Below are 16491 nucleotides of genomic sequence, written 5' to 3' on the forward strand. Positions count from 1 at the left end.
AGTTAGCTCATCTTGAATGAAGTGCAAATCGCTGTTATATGAACAGCTAATGTGATGGAATGTTTAATTACAGAGCCTTTCGGGGGACTGTTTATTGACCCAAAAGAAAAGGGGTTAAGTTAAATGACAAAGTAAAAAGATTCAACAGCTCGAAGGTCTTTTTGCAAATGTGTTTTCCCCACCTGGGTTCATTTTTCATCCTATTTGCTCACGCTTCAGCCGTGCTTAATTTACTTGATTTATGTCTCTGCATTATGTGTCGTGCTGCTGACAAATAGGGGGAACTATTAGTGTGTGTGGACGTACGTTGTCTGAGTCGAGGTCAGCGTGCAGCAGGTGTGGTTTCCTCGATGTTTGCTCACTGACGTGCCACACCGAGCAGATTGAGCAACAACGACACGTTTCTGAGCTGTACTGTAAGTACTGACATCCAATCCTCTCCAAATCTCTGAGTGTGTGTGTGTGTGTGTGTGTGTGTGTGTGTGTGTGTGTGTGTGTGTGTGTGTGTGTGAGATAACCTTGGCTATTTGCATCAACCAATTATTCAAGTCATATTTGAGATGTTCAATCATACAATATAATTTCCTCTCGCTCGAGTCCTTCAAGGTTGCACGTATTGGACTTTAAAGATAATCCTAACTGCGGCTCATGTCAAGGTTTTTGATGCACGCTCTCTGGAAGCTCATTTTCATTTAAAGAGGTCACTGGGGCTGATCTTTAATACTCTCCTTGACGGTGGGTGATCCCCTGGAAGAGGACTCAGTGATTGACCCAAACCGGCGTAATGGAACATTTAGGACTCAGGACTAAGTGTCCGATGTGCTGCATGTCGACCTTACACTGAATATATAGGAAGTGGACGTGGTCATTGTAACACCATGCATCCATTTATTTGTGGTCTACACATTGAAGCCTTGAGTGTGATTTGTTTTTTTGAAACCAGAAGTGACATACAATTGTGGGTCGAAGTACTACCGAACACTGAAATGTCAGAGGTAGTGGAGCTGAATGGACCAGAAACCATAAAAACATAATGAAGGCAAGTATAAAATGAGAAGTTAGTGATACACTTAAGACGAATCACAGAGACAAGACACAGCTGGAAAAAGACACAAGTGAACACAATCAGACAATCACACAGGTGAAAGGAAGCAGGGCAACAAAGACAGGAAGTAAAACAAGACAAGACATAATAAAACATTTCAAAAAATCATCATGAAACTGAATTATACATGTTCAGGCAACCAAAAGGTTACAATGAACTCTCAAGAAGTGTAAACACACTGTAAAAGGTTCAAAGGTACCCCAATCCTAAGAAAACCATTATTTGTATCATCTATTTCACTCCAAATGGGACCTAATTTACTGAATGAACACCATGCTGTATTGATCAGACTTGACAGGTAGAGACCGTAAACTCATCAGGAAAATGTTTACTGAGGTAATAAATCAAGAGAGAAGTAGGAACATTTTCTCATAGACTTCTATGCACTTATTGTTGAACCAGAGATGTCGCCCCCTGCTGGAAATTCAAGAGAATGCAGGTTTAAGAAACTTAACTTTTCTCACCAAGAAGTTTCAGCTTGATTTAAATGTATGCAAACAACAGCAACAACTAACATGATAAGACCCATGAGAGGCTTTATACCATCGGAAAAAAGAACGAGACATTTCATCGAATGATATGTTTAATCAAATGATCCAACAGCCAGTTTGGGAGCTCGGCAGTATAACGGTATCGATATTATAGCACATAGGTGGGGTAAAGGTGGGTTGATGGCCAAGGAGTTGATTCCTACCTCAGGTCCTTTTACTAATGTGTCTGTGGAGGGACATAAAGTACAGTTTACCTTTAAAAGAAAAGCATCACCTTGGGCGAAAGTCCCAGATGGATTTTTTAGGGTATTTTCTTTATCTGTTTATTAATGGTTTCTTCTTCTTCAGCTTTTTTATATACCGACCCTGACTCCAGAGGATGCTTCTGCTTTCTTTCTGCAAAAAAAGCGAATTGTATAGCGTCCTTGTGCTTCATTTTCCAATGTTTTTAGATTCAAGAAGTTGGAATATGGTGCATATATTTCCCCCATTATGTCCGTCAGTAACCAAGCCTTACACTTGTAGAAGATTACTTTTCTTTCAGCTGTTATTAAAGAAACGGCCCACAGGATGAGTTGCAGGGAGTTATAAACCTTCTCACTACTAAAAGTTAATTCAATCACATGAAGCCTTTGGGCAAGCTGGACTTTAAAGTGTCTTTTCCAAATGGTTTTACCTTCCCAACACTAATGGCTCCACTACAGGTCAAAACTCTGATTACATGAAGTCATCTTTCATGCTGTCAACTTTAAATACTCATTTCAAAATAACCCTGAAGGCTTTTCTCTGCATGAATGCTGATGGATACACCGGGCTTGCAGAGTTGTTGTTATCTCTTCGTCTGCATGTCGAGACTTTTACAGTCCGTTCTTTATGGCTCCTTTCTTCAATACACTTACCATCAGTAGGAGTCAATAAGGCTTCTCCTGCCGGTGTAAATCTGAGACAGGCCTCTTAAGGGTTCTCTGTCTTTCTTTTATTTTCTTTCTCTACCGAAGCTCATTTGGGGAGAAAGGCTCAAATCCTGTCTTTTTATAAACCGTAAAATGTGAATACAATTAGAGTAAGACACACATTGTTCACAAGCCAAACCTTTCAAGGTACCACCCACCGTGATTCTGCTTAGCTTTAAGATGATTTAATGGCATCATGGCACCGTTTCCCTAACCCATTGAGCTTCATTAGCCACATTTTTCACTTTTCAATGTATACGGCATATGTTTTGGCAAAAAGATATACTTAAACTCAGCTCCTATAAATGTGTGTAATCAAGTGAGTGTCCAAAATAACGTCAGGGCCTTACAGACAAAAATGTCCCCATTGATTCCCATTAAAACCACATATTTTGATCCATGGGCGTCATAACATCCTGCTTTGTATGATATCAGCTTTACTGATGATATTGGACTTTAACACATTTCCATTAGATTGAGACAGTTTTCCTAAGTGTGTCCAATCGAGCAAATGCATGCAATTTATCTGGTTTTCTGCACAAATAATACAAATGCATCACAACACATGTTGTTGCAAATCACTGACTCTGTTGAACAACCCTCCTAGCATTTAGAAAACAGAAAATAATGACATTTAGTTTTATTTTGGTTGCAGCTTACTTTCATGTTTGTGCAAAGTTTCATCGCAAATTGTCATAATTAGCATTTCGAATTCTTCGTTATTTCCAAAAAAGTTGACTTGACTTCTGGGCCTCAAAAATCTAATACATGTTTGGATATTTGTGACAAATATAAAGAAATGTGTTTCCCCGAAGCCTTGACAAATCATCTTCATCCTCATCCTTGACTGTGTTGTGAAAATGGAAAACACATTTAACTTTATGGCAGTTTGTGTCTTCTAAGACTTCAGAGCAATGTCTGTGAAGTGATAAACAAGGAATGTAAACCAACTCTTTCAACCCCCTCTGATGAAGCAGACAGATCCTGAGTCTTCCTCCTCTTCCTCCTCTCCTTCCTCATCCATCATGCGTCTCTGTGCATGTGAACACGCCCTCTAACCGGCCCGGGCGCTTGTCCGAAGAGCCGAGTCGTGATGAGAAGTATCAAAATGAGTTATTGCTGTCACCATAAAGGAGAACCCCCGAGGACGGATCGCAGTGCACGGATGGTTGCTCCACATTAACCTTCCTCTGAGGATCAGGCTCTCTTTGAGGGGAGACGGGGGTCCTTGCTCTAAGAACACACACTGGGTTTTAAGCAGGCAGATACACGACGAAAAATGGAAATCTTGCCCAGTATATGTGTCTAATATCTAGTCAGAATATGTCTCTACACCTGATATAAGACACAATAACTTCAGGAGTAACACTGCAGTGAGATATCAGGTCTTGTTTTTAGACAATGCATCATCCTGTTAAGTCAAAACATCGCATTATGATCTGTATCTCAGATGAAACACATTTTTTTTAAACATATTTATTATAACACAAAACATTTGAGTATTTGTGGCTTATTTTGGAACAACATTTCCTGATTCTGGTCAAATATAGTTCACAATTAGTTTTCTCTCTCAGCTAATAACAAGATCTGATTAATCTAAATATCCCATCTTCAAGGAATCTAAAGTACACACATCCTTTACTCAAGTAGAAGTACAGATACTCTTGTTTAAAAATACTCTGGTGAAAGTAGAAGTACTGACTAAACTTCTTTACTCAAGTCAAAGTAAAGAACTTTGAAATGTGCTTCAGTAAAAAGTACCCATAACTAGCAGCTGTTTTAAAGAGTACCTGACCTCCCTTTATATTAATAGAACAATAATGTCATTGTTAGCTAATGAATGTTTCCATGCTGAACAACGGCAACATGACAACGTTTTCATTGGTCCCTCTTCTTTAGAGAAGACCAGGAAATGATGGATACACGGATCGTGTTCAAATCAATAGGCACGCAATGACTCTAAATAATAATGATCACGCCACCAAACACACATTCAAACCTGTACTTTCTACTTCTCACATGTTGAACACAAATACCTGTACTTTCTACTTCTCTCATTTTCCAAACAGGCTGGTTAGTACAGGTATTTGTGTTCAAAATGTAAGAAGTAGAAAGTACAGGTATTTGAGTTCAACATGTAAGAAGTAGAAAGTACAGGTATTTGGGTTCAAAATGTAAGAAGTAGAAAGTACAGGTATTTGGGTTCAAAATGTAAGAAGTAGAAAGTACAGGTATTTGGGTTCAAAATGTAAGAAGTAGAAAGTACAGGTATTTGAGTTCAACATGTAAGAAGTAGAAAGTACAGGTATTTGGGTTCAAAATGTAAGAAGTAGAAAGTACAGGTATTTGAGTTCAACATGTAAGAAGTAGAAAGTACAGGTATTTGGGTTCAAAATGTAAGAAGTAGAAAGTACAGGTATTTGTGTTCAAAATGTAAGAAGTAGAAAGTACAGATATTTGTGTTCAAAATGTAAGAAGTAGAAAGTACAGGTATTTGTGTTCAAAATGTAAGAAGTAGAAAGTACAGGTATTTGTGTTCAAAATGTACGAAGTCAAAGTAAAAAGTCGTCAGAAAAATAAGCAGTGGAGTAAAGTATTGATACCAGAAAAATGTACTGTAGGCAGTAACAAAGTATTTGTACTCCACTACTTCCCACAAACAATCATCGGAGAGCGATCTGTTCCAGACTTCATCTGGATAATGTAATGTTTCTCAATCATTAAAGTATAATTTCTGTGATCTTAATCAGGTTTTACTGTACTTCTGAATTGAGCTAAGAAAAGCTCATTCAAAGCAATTTAGGCGCCATCATCCCTCACGCTGTGCGATTGATGGTCCCATTACTGAGTGACTGTGTGTTTATACAGCACACTGACTTTATTGTCAAGAGCACTGTTTCTAAGTCATGCATTTTGGACAAATTGGGACCTTTCAACATGTCACAGTATGATTTATTCAAATCAACACATCACCACTTTTCTCTTTTCTTATTTAACAGCTTAACATTGAAACTGTGCTTTCTGAGCATCTCGTTCTGCGTCAAGGTTGCTCGTGTATTTACGGTCCATTGTCGTCTTTTTTAACAGAGCATTCATCAGAATAAGCCTTCAGTCACTTGAAATACAGCTCGACGGCGCGCTCTATGCAAGGTGTTTAATTGTCTGCTCCCTAAGTGCCCTCTTGGTATTTTATTGAACACATGTATTGTGAATGGAAACCCTAAAGCCATCTGTTTGACATTGCCAGCTGGACCGTGTCCGATAAGAGACGTTTTTTACAGCAAGTTTAATCTCAGGTCTAAGAATACACAATAAAGAGTGCACTTTTAGTATCGGAGGAAGCATGGAGGAGATGCTGCTGAATGCACGCTGATTAGATTATAAAAGATTATTGAAAAGACAGTGTTTGAGCAATCAGGGGGAGAGAGAGAGATGCTTTTAAAGAGCTGAGGAACACCTATAACAGAAGAGCAATCTGTGCAACGCCAATGAATAAATTAGTCTTTCTTTTTTACTGCAAGGTCAGCTAAGCTTCTCAGGGGAAACCTCCGCCAACACATGAGCTCACACACACACACACACACACACACACACACACACACACACACACACACACACACACACACACACACACACACACACACACACACACACACACACACACACACACGAACACACACACACGAACACACACAAGTGAAGTCCCACACACTGGTCAATCGCAGGCGCCCCCCTCAACACGTGCACCCCTGCAAAAAATGTCTTCCTACACAGAAATGCATGCGGTGAGAGCGTGCACATGCTTAACTTTCTGCACATGCTGAACTTTCTGCACATGCAGCACATTCTGCACATGCATGGAGACGAGGTGCAGGAACAGACACAGAAGATACATGATGATGAGAGAGGGCAGCTTCTCACTGGGTTCTGGTGACCTGTGCATGTGGGAAGCTGTTCTCTGTGTGAGGGAGGAGGTTCAGAGGTGAGAACAGCTCTCAGAAAACACTCCTGAAACACACACACACACTCTATGGGCTGTTTTTTCTCTGTGCAGGGAATTCAATTAAACATTTAAATTAAAAAAGGACCATTTGCTTAAATTATCCTCCAAAAATTGCACCCGGAAGCCTTACCGTACGTCTATTAAAAACGTGAATTTGCATATTTTCAATTACTTCCTAAAGTAGGATACTATTCACACATGCACATAACAAATAACTATCTTTACTGCACTTGCATAAATATTGATCATATCTATCCATAATAATCCATATCTGTATATCTTACTTACAGTTTTATAAGAAACATGATTCTTGTGTACAGTAGCTGGCTCTGTTGTGATTGGTCAACCACTTAGAGATGTCCCGCCCCTTTGCCTGTCACTTACAATGTGTAGCCAATAGGAGCGTGAGTGTCCCATTGTGATGTCACTGTGTTCCTGAAGTAAACAAAGGAGATGTTTAATAAAATATGCTTGCGTTACAATGAACTCAAAGCTTACAATAAGACTATTCTGAATAAAATGGTTGCATCTTTTTCCCCAAACCTGAGCATGCATCATCTCTGAATTTACTTTTTATGTTTCTCTTTGGTCATTTCGCGTCTATTTGTGATCATTTGGGGTCTCCTTGTGTTTGTTTTGCTTATTTTTGGGGTCTATAAGTAACCATTTGCTACTACTGGGGCACACAAGAAAATGATAGGACCCAAATGCACGACTCCAGACAAAAAGATGGTTCAAAAAAGGAATTGACTTAAGGTGATTTGCAAGGCAATACAAACACTCATGGTAAACCTTGACTCCAAAAAATGACTTTACTAAAAACTAACTTAAACTCACTGAAGCTCAGATTTCAACTGGCTGACAAATAACATAAGGCTCGAAACGATCTGGCACTTGGCACAGAGAAAACACAGATTACACACACACACAAGGGGCTCTACAGGTCATCAGGTCAGTGAACACACACATGGGTAGGAGGAGTCAAAATGAAAGCTTTAGCTCAAGTTCAATAAGGAAGACCTAACCATGAGTCACTTACACGTCACTCTATTGCTCTCTCCCCCCTCATTAAACATGTGGGCGTCACCCCTCAGCAGCCAATTGCTGCACACGTTAAAATCCTTAAAATGCCTGCTCTCCCTTCCCGTCAGTTGTCATTTCAGGTGACCACACGCAACCCTCCTCCACCCCTCTCGCCTCCCGTCTCCTCCAGGACAAAGCTAACCTTCCTCCTCCAGACCGGTCCCACCTACTTATCACCACCACCAGTGTCTAGACCCCGGGGATTTTCATCGGAGCGGTTCTTTCCCTCCCGAATGATTATCCTGCAAACCGGGGCCTAATCGCCAAACACCATTCCATTCTCCTTTTGTATTATCATGGCAATCATTTCATCTATATGACGTGTAACAATAAATATGTATTCCATACATCACGTCTCTCCGGTTTGAACTACCTGAAATGAGAGAGGACATTACCAAAGTGAAACAGGAAATGACAGACACCAAAAAGGGTTAGCAGACGCAGACTTGACGATATTAACTAAACCGAAAAATAATACTAACACAAATAAACAAGGATCAAAAAACTAACAAATCTGACGAGGCACAACATCATGTTACCAACCTTTCCGTTAATGTAGCGAGAAACACACACTTCAGTTGTATTGTTGGTCATTTCGAGGCCCTTTGTGATCATTCGGTGTCTCTTTAGTTGTTGTTTTGCTTCTTTTTCAAGTTGCATCATCTCTGAATTCACTTGATATATTTTTAATCCAATATGTGTGTCCCCACAAAGCCTCGCCCCCTGATGTCTTCTCTGGGTTTTAAATCTTCCCCATCCCGCTGACACGACATGTTTCCCCAAATCAACTTCTTCACTTCACAGCTTTGAAGGTTTGAAGGTGACACTTACAGTAAGATGAAGGGCCTGCTTGTCCTGTTACAGTATTTGTGCTCCGACATAAATAACCCCCCCCTCCAAATAAATTGGAAAGGAGAGACAATGATTAAACTTTCTAGGATTATTTATAGTGTGCTGAGCCGACACGCTGGGACTTATTTATCCGGTGACCATCAAAAACATTTATGAGTCTGTTTCAGCAGTGGTCTCCAAACAAGAAGCCATCAATCTACCCCCTCCTCTTCCTCACTATCTCCTCTTCCTCTTCTTCCTCTCAGCATCCTCCAGTTAGAGGCTGCCATAAAGATCTGCCATCAATTTGAAATTCATCAGTCGTAGATTTGGTGTTGCAACACATTTCAAAACTAATCTGAGAGTAAAAAGTGTCCACAATGTGAGAGGAACAAATGCTGCTCCAAAAACAAGTTAGACAATAATGAAAACATGGTGTTTTCACTTGAAATGAGTCCAACGATCTTTCAATAGAACACGTGAGAATGAGCTTGGTAAGACTCCTTGAAGATGGGATATTTAGATAAATTAGATCTTGGGAGAAAACGTATTTTGAACTATATTTGACCAGAATCAGGAAATGTTGTGTTACAAAATAAGCTGCAAATGCTCAAAAGTGTTCTGTTTTCTGATGTTATTCTGTGATTTTTCTAATAAATATGTATTTATGATCACAAATAGACCCAAAAGGAAACATAGAGAGAGCAAAAAGAGACCATAAAGAGACTCAAACTACTTGAAAACGACCAACAACAGCCACTAAAGAGAGTCCAACGGATCCAAAATGACCAGAAAGAGCAACGAAACAAATATTAAGTGAGAGTTAAAGGTAAACACAACCCCAAAGAGACTCCAAAGGACTACTCTACATGTGTGTTTCATCTGAGATACAACTCAAAAGAAGATTATTTGACTCAACAAGATGATGCCTTGTGACCAGATATCTCCCTGCAGTGTTAGTTCTGAAGTTATATGTCTCATATCAGGAGGAGAGACATATTCTGACTAGATGTTAGACAGCATGTCCTCTCCTCCGGATCGTTTCCCCGGCAACTCAGAGTCTAAATGTTGAGTCTGAAACGGTTTGTCTCCAGATCCCTCAGTGTGTGTTCAGTCAGAAGTGTGTGTTGTCTCCAGATCCCTCAGTGTGTGTTCAGTCAGAAGTGTGTGTTCAGTCAGAAGTGTGTGTTGTCTCCAGATCCCTCAGTGTGTGTTCAGTCAGAAGTGTGTGTTGTCTCCAGATCCCTCAGTGTGTGTTCAGTCAGAAGTGTGTGTTGTCTCCAGATCCCTCAGTGTGTGTTCAGTCAGAAGTGTGTGTTGTCTCCACAAGGTGGTGTCAGCTCATTAGCTAAACGCTGCAGATCATCCTCACTGACGCACACCTTGTTGTGTTGCTGATACTTTACCCTCAACAGCCACTGGGGGGGGTGAAGAGGAAATAAGACCTGAATTCATGGCCTTATTGGGAGACAATGCGCTCCTGGACACAGACATGCAAAAGGCCCCAAAAACCTCTCAGTTTCATGTTGATTTGATGCTCTTTCTGCTGATTTTGCATCCGTTTGTGATCCTTTGGGTCTATTTGTGGTTGTGTTTACCTTTAACTCGCACTTAGCATTAGTTTCCTTGGTCTTTCTGGTCAGTTGTGATCAGATGGAGGGCCTTTAGTGGTTGTTTTACAAATGGGAATCGTTGTTTTGAGTCTCTTTGCATTTCTATGTAGTTGTTATGGTCTCTTTTTGGTCATTTTGGGTCTATTTGTGTTAGTTTTTGTAGTCTATTAGTAATCATTTAACCAACCTTTCCTTTACTGTAGCAGGAAACACACACTTCACAGTTGTATTGTGGCTCCTTCTGATCATTTTGAGGCCATTTGTGATCATTTGGCGTCTCTTTAGTCGTTGTTTTGCTTCTTTTTCTAATTGTTTGGCTACTTTGTGTTATTTCAAGTTGCTTTGTGTCTCTATGTTGTAATTTAGTATCTCTCGTTTGATGTTTTAGCAGTTTCTCTAACGTTGATAGTCTCTTTCTGATCTTTTTTTGTCTCCTATGTTAGAAATACATTTCCCTGTGAGGGATTAATAAAGTATGTCTTCTTCTTTTTCTTCTTTTAGGTTATTTTAAGTAACTTCCTGGTTGTTAGTTGTCTTTTTGAGTGACATTTTAATCGTGAAGGCCAGGACCACTCAGACAATTTGGCCCCTTCAAATAATCCATGCACGCTCTAACCATCAGAAGTGATTGTGAGTGTTGTTGTTGTTCCTCACAGTCAATCTGCCTGTCAGAGGGCGCTTGTTATCCTGTTGTACGGAGAGCAAAGTGTGACTCTGCCGTGAAGTGAGGCGAGGAAAACAAGCGCTCATTACCACAGTTTGGGGGCTGGTGTGACCCCATGACCTTCAACATAAGAGCAGAGCAGTTCATTACCCACAATGCCTCTCCATCTCCTCTGAATAAGAGCAAGACAACAGTGGAAATCCTCTCGTCTCTGTCCCCTATCTAACCTGTTTATACCCGCTGCATTTCATCCTCACTCAGGATCACTATAACTGTGTTTTTTTTAAATAATCAGGAATAAATGACAGTTTATCTTCCCCCAGATAATGAGTGATTATGCATTGCAGCTATTAGTAAACCTCCCTCCTCTCCACAGTGAGCATTGACCTGTTTGTCAGCTCTCTAAAGCTGACAGGGTTAACTAACCATGACTCAGCACTTCTATAAACACTGGTGGAGGATTAGGAAGTGGATCCTGAGGAGAGTGACACTGAATTCAATAACTCAGACACCAACAGAGCGGTGCAGAGATGACGTATTTACCCAGAAGGAAGCTGCTGGGTTCCCTCCACAAAAAAGCAACGGGATTTCTCCAGAGGATTTAGGAAAATAGCTCGAAATAAGATCTATGGAAAACGAACATGTTTGATAAATGCACGTTTTGTTCAGCCGCAGGGCCGGCCCTGATCAATTTGCTGCCCTAGGCAAGATTTTTGTTGGCGCGCCCCCCCCAAAATGCAGACACTCACTATGACTCGCGCATGCATGCACTTGCACGGTTGTGGCATAACCACCAAAACAGAAAGATATGGACACAAGAAATGTGCGAATGTATTTAGTTTCCTATCCATGTGGACATGATTTAAGGGGGGGTGGACCTAACCTCCTCTAGGGGGGTCCGGGGGCATGCTCCCTCAGGGACGAGGAGTCATTTAACCAGCCGCCAGTAGGAGTCAGGCTTTACTTTCTTAAAGAAAAAAGAAAAAGTAAATCTGTTTACAGTTGTTTCATATGGATGTTGAGAGGTATCCATATATCTCTTCATTTTGCTCTCAAAGTGCACCAGATTGATGCATCTAACTTCAATATTTAAAAAGACATGTTCCCGGGGGAGCATGCCCCCGGACCCCCCTAGACTAGAGGGTGTCAGGTCCACTCCCCACTTATAAAAATAGCACTTTACCACTGCACCCCCTCTAATCTCAGATGCACCCTGAGTCATTTTGTTTAAGTACAGTGAGCCTTTCTAAAATATACAGTAAAGAGACAAAACCACCAGCATTATAGCATATACTATGACTTTGTGCCAAATACTTGTTGCTGATTTAGAGTACTGGCACCTTTTTTATTCCAATTCAAGCACTACACTAGTAGTTACACTACTCCGTTACCGACAAAAGTAATATTATTAAAGTAACGTGTTACACCCAATTCTGCTTATTAGACGCTTTTATCCAAAGCGACATACATACTCAATACTGTGGGCAATCCCCACAGGAGCAATTTGGGGTTTAGTGTCTTGCCCAGGGACACAACGACATGCTGACTGCAGTGGGGTTTGAACCTGTGACCCCCTGGATCTGAACACCAAGGCTCTATCCACTGCGCCACACGCCTCCACCAAATACCATGTGGTTTAAAGATTTTGTCTATAAATGTGTGTTTTTGTCAGCCAGAACAGTAAACAAAGGTGAAAATTAATTAAGGTCATTGATTTACTCCATTAAATTGAACTGAAGTTAGAAGTTCATTTCACATTTTACGTGACACAATACGACAATATTTTTAGAATTTGAAAGTATGCCTACGCAGCCGAAAGAAATCTGACCCTTCCTTACAGAGCCCCTCCTCCGACACACACGAACGCGCACATGACCAATGAGGGCACGAGATAAATGTGTGCACAGATGGAAGGCTGACAGGCTGACCGGCAGGTAGGTCATCCAGTTATTTTAGCCGGGCCAGCTCAGATGATTGGTCGTGCTTTTTACAGCGCTACGCCTTCCAGAGATTAATTTTTGTATGTATTTATTGTCAAAGCATTTAATATATTCATTGCTATCGGGATGTTAAGAGCATTCCATGGAATATAACAAAAAGTGTTTTCTGTATTAAATTACATACCCCATTGAATTATGACTGAAGATCGTCAGCTGTCTTCCTGTCCCGTGTTGTTCCTCGATACGTAAAGGAAGCAGCACCTTTGACAACTTCTCTCTACATATCAAACATACCGGTAAACCAGCATCGTTTGCTGTGAAAGCATATAACTCTGTCCATGCAGAATTAAATCCTGTGTTCCTCCGGTACTTTTCTTTGATTTATCCATAGTTCGCTCATCGAGCTGGGGGTCAGGTTATTCACCCGCAGGAAAAGGCGCTGGCGCGGGACCGTAGCAGGATGTGACGCATATTTTAGTTGACCTAATTAAAACCGTTTTGTTTTTTATTTATGTGTCACAGTATCACCTCAAAATATAAGATACGAAACATTTTCAACCATGTAACAAAATATAAATAGTCCTACAAATGTTTTTATTTTATTTCCTTCTTATTTTTGTCTAAGCTCAAGGGAGCCAGAGCAGAGGGCTTAAAGGCCCGCATGCGGCTCGAGGGCTGCCGACCCCTGAGTTAAGGCAAAGAATAGGCAAGGAGGGACAACCATTTCTTTCTATGTTAAAAATAACATCTTTGGTGTGACTCTAAATAAAAGAAAAGATGATAACAACTCTTTTAAAATGTGTTTGAAGAGGTTGTCATGTCCATTTGATACAAGAGGACAATGGAAATGTCTTTTTGTTCGATTGAAATTGGAAGCGGCCATCAGTCACATGTCTCAGCCCGAGATGTCCCCCCAACACTGAAGGCCCTGGCAGACTGCTAAGACCATCAGTAGGCTGTCACCTCCGCCAAATATCCAAACACAAATCTAACGTCCACTGAAGCAATGCAGGTCTGTGTTAGACATCGCTTTCTTGACAGGTTTTTAAATGTGACTTCATGGGTAAATGGGCTCTCAGTAAATCCCTGTTTTTTATTAAAAGTTGCTTATGACAAACACTTTCAGTGACTTCCCTGTGAAAATTGACAATGAGCAGAAAAAAAGACTTGTTTGAATTTTCTTTGACAGGATACAATTAAATCTTCAACATATCCTCAATGGAATTTAAAGCTTACCAGCGCATATTTATTTGTTTATCTTTTGATGAATCTTCTTTGTATCCTATTCCCTAGTCTTCATATTTCAATACTAAGTATACCACGACGAACGAAGCTGAGAACGAACCGTCTGTTTGACTCTTGTCACCAGCTTGGATCTCATTTTTTAGTCATTAACTCACGTAAACATCCCATCTGTCCTTCGTTCTCGCTTCCTTTTTGTCAGCACTCCTCGCTGCTCTTGTCTGTGTATCAGTCGAGTGCACTGGGATTTCCTGTGTGTTTTTGGAAAAGATAAAAGAGCCCTAAAAGTGTTTGTGACAGTCGTAGTCAAGGTGAAATCTGGGTGAGTTTTGGTTTAAACTTTTATGACACCGCTGTGTGCAAAAAACAAAACAAATCAACCTCTGCATGTGAATTCCAGATTCAGTTTATTGTAATTTTCTTGTGGACATACACAGATAACATAACAAATGCTGTTTCTCCCAGCCTGTATCAGTAACAAAAAAGGATATATATATATCTTATCCAAAACAATTCCCTTAAAAAAATGTAAGCATTTTTTTGCTGGTTATGGCCTTTTCTGTTTTATTTATCTGCATCTACTCTGACACTTATTGTTACCATTGCAACCATTTTAAATTCAAACTGGGGTGCAAACGTTTTCTTTGCCTTTCACATTCAAAGGTGGAACTGGCTTTTTCTCACCCAAATCTTTACAGGCCTTATTTGTCGGTTGTTTGCTGTGAAAATGTAAACTGAAAGCTCAAAATCTTTGCTTTCCTCTCTTCTCCAATGTTTACTAGCCTGCAGTCCAGATTTAACTTTGCTGTTGTTGATGCTCCCATAGCAGCTTGGACTTCCATCAGAATTTAATTAAAGCTATCACAGAAAGCTTGTGTCCTCGTCCAACAACTGAGCTTTTGAAGTTTGGACTGGCTAAATTGTGTTTATTTATTTGAAGTGTTTCCTGCAGACAACTGAGCTTTTGAAGTTTGGACTGGCTAAATTGTGTTTATTTATTTGAAGTGTTTCCTGCAGACATTTTTTCGCTGGTTTAACAGGTTTGTCTTAGAACAGCCTCAAAACAAAACAATTTGGAACAACTCAAGTCAACTTTTTAATCTATTGCCTCACAAACCTCCTGAAATTCTTATTCACTTTAAGAGGAGACAACTTTGCTAACTGTTGTTTTGCTCTATCACCAGGGATTGACTGGGAATGTCCCAGCAACACCGCTAACAAAACTACAATTGCTTCCCCTGTTTTTGGATACTTCACTTTGGTTGAGCTTCAAAGGATAGCACTATGAAGTGAATTTACTTTGTATCAATGCCTTTACTTTGTGCCTTTTAAATAAAGTTCACAAGCATAACTGTGAGGTTACATGGTCCTGCAAGTGATACTAGAATTCATTTATTACACTGAAATTGTTGCTATTCTAAATGCTGCTGTTTTGACACTCAAATATAGTTACGACAGCGACACATTTTAGTACTAAGTCCACTTATCCAGCTTAAGCTGCTCCCATTCGCCTGTGAAGTTGAAGTTCAGCAAAAAGTTAACTTTGTTCAAGGACGGTTTTCCTAAGGGATGTCATTTGCTACAAAATGTTAATATCCATTCCTCTTCACACTGACTAGGCTCTGTACCTTATTTCTTTTCCTGCACTTAAACTCTCTGACCTGCAATATTTAAACTGAGCAGTAGCTGGGAAAAGGCTCAAACTGAGAGCAAAACGACTGTTGTTACAGTTGGCTGCTGTTATAATGCCTGACAAAGTTGGAATTGGTTGTGAAGTATATTCACAGACTTTCGTAGATAAGAATACGTGTAAAGTTGTTGCTTCCTGCTATAAGAGGACACTGTTGAACACACTTTAAAGTTATTTGAAATCTAAAAATAATGAGCTCTCAGGCTTTAACATTTTGGGAAGTTGGTGCAAACTGGAAATGCTCAGTTATTTTATTTTGAAATTTGACATTTAAGGATGCTGAACATTTTTCTGTTATTAAAATAAAAATAAACAACACTATGTGTATCTCAGTGGCATATACATCATCCTAATTGGGCATGCATGAGGATACTCTGAATCAAGAGAAAAGGAACATAATCATCGGCAATAAGGTCTCTTCTTTTCTTTAAATTAAAACTTTAAAGTTTAAATAACTTTCCTTGTTATTATCCTTAGCCCAATTTATTTATTTGGTTCCTCTACAAAGATGTCAGTCATATTGGTTCATTTTGATAATTCCTCTACTGACACACTTTCTGAAGATGTGATGACTTAAAGTAAAGCAATTTTCTCTTGAAAATATATTTGTTAGGCCTGTCTTCCAAATGTACCTTCTTTCTTATACACATGCTATCAAGTGGACACCCAATGAGATGACACAGCTCAATTGGTCAAAAGCATTGCATTTTTTCAAGATCTTTCATTGACCGGATGAAAATATACTTGGTATGATTCTCTATTTTTGACTTCTTTGGTTCACTATGCGTTACTCTTAATTTGCCAATAGGCAGACCCACAGGAGATGAAAAGAGGGTAGTGGATACATTTGAAAGATGTCTATCTGCTATTGTGATC

This window comes from Notothenia coriiceps, unplaced genomic scaffold (genome assembly GCF_000735185.1).
Source record: "Notothenia coriiceps isolate Sejong01 unplaced genomic scaffold, NC01 NC01_scaffold00037244, whole genome shotgun sequence".
NCBI classification, from domain to species: domain Eukaryota; kingdom Metazoa; phylum Chordata; class Actinopteri; order Perciformes; family Nototheniidae; genus Notothenia; species Notothenia coriiceps.